Source organism: Mandrillus leucophaeus, unplaced genomic scaffold (assembly GCF_000951045.1).
Source record: "Mandrillus leucophaeus isolate KB7577 unplaced genomic scaffold, Mleu.le_1.0 Scaffold890, whole genome shotgun sequence".
NCBI classification, from domain to species: domain Eukaryota; kingdom Metazoa; phylum Chordata; class Mammalia; order Primates; family Cercopithecidae; genus Mandrillus; species Mandrillus leucophaeus.
This window is the reverse complement of record NW_012109697.1, coordinates 109204-110460: the sequence shown is the minus strand read 5'-3', so window position 1 is coordinate 110460 and position 1257 is coordinate 109204.

The window sequence follows — 1257 nt, the reverse complement described above, 5'->3', positions numbered from 1 at the left end:
CAGGATGGTATCGATCTCCTGACCTCGTGATCCGCCCGCCTCGGCCTCCCAAAGTGCTGGGATTACAGGCGTGAGCCACCGCGCCTGGTCTTTTTTTTTTTTTTTTTTTTTAATTTTTTTTTTGAGACGGAATCTCACTCTGTCGCCCAGGCTGGAGTTGCCCTGGCGCCATCTGGGCTCACCGCAACCTCCGCTTCCTGGGTTCATGCGATTCTCCTGCCTCAGCCTCCGAGTAGCTGAGATTACAGGCGTGCCTTACGCCAGGCAAATTTTTTTTTTTTTTTTTTAATTTTAGTAGAGACTGGATTTCACCATGTTGTCCAGGCTGGTCTCCAACTCCTGACCTCAAGTGATCCCCTCCCCACCCCTCGCCGCCTGGGATTACCGTCGTGCGCCACAATGCCCGGCTCTTTTTTTTTTTTTTTTTTTTTTTTTTTTTTGAGAGAGAGGCTTGCTCTGTCGCCAGGCTAGATTGCAGTGGCACGATCTTGGCTCACTGCAACCTCTGACTCCCTGGTTCAAGCAATTCTCCCACCCCAGCATAGTTGGGATTACAGGCACACTTCACTGTCAGGCCTCTGAGCCCAAGCTAAGCCATCATACCCCCTGTGACTACACGTATACCCAGATGGCCTGAAGTAACTGGAAAATCACAAAAGAAGTGAAAATGGCCTGTTTCTGCCTTAACTGATGACATTACCTTGTGAAATTTCTTCTCCTGGCTCATCCTGGCTCAAAAGCTCCCCCACTGAGCACCTTGTGACCCCCACCCCTGCCCGCCAGAGAACAACCCCCTTTGACAGTAATTTTCCTTTACCTACTCAAATCCTATAAAACGGCCCCACCCCTATCTCCCTTCGCTGACTCTCTTTTCGGACTCAGCCCGCCTGCACCCAGGTGATTAAAAAGCTTTATTGGTCCCACAAAGCCTGTTTGGTGGTCTCTTCACACGGACGCGAGTGAAAGCCACCACGCCCAGGTAATTTTTTGTGTTTTTAGTTGAGACAAGATTTCACCATGTTGGCCAGGATGGTCTCGATCTCCTGACCTAGTGATCCGCCCACCTCGGCCTCCCAGAGTCTCAGTCGCCCAGGCTGGAGTGCAATGGCGCGATCTCAGCTCACTGCAACCTCTGCCTCCCAGGTAAGCCATTCTCCTGCCTCAGTCACCCAGGTAGCTCGCATACAGGCGCCCGCCACCATGCCCGGCTAATTTTTGTATTTTTAGTAGAGACGGGGTTTCACCATTTTGGCCAGG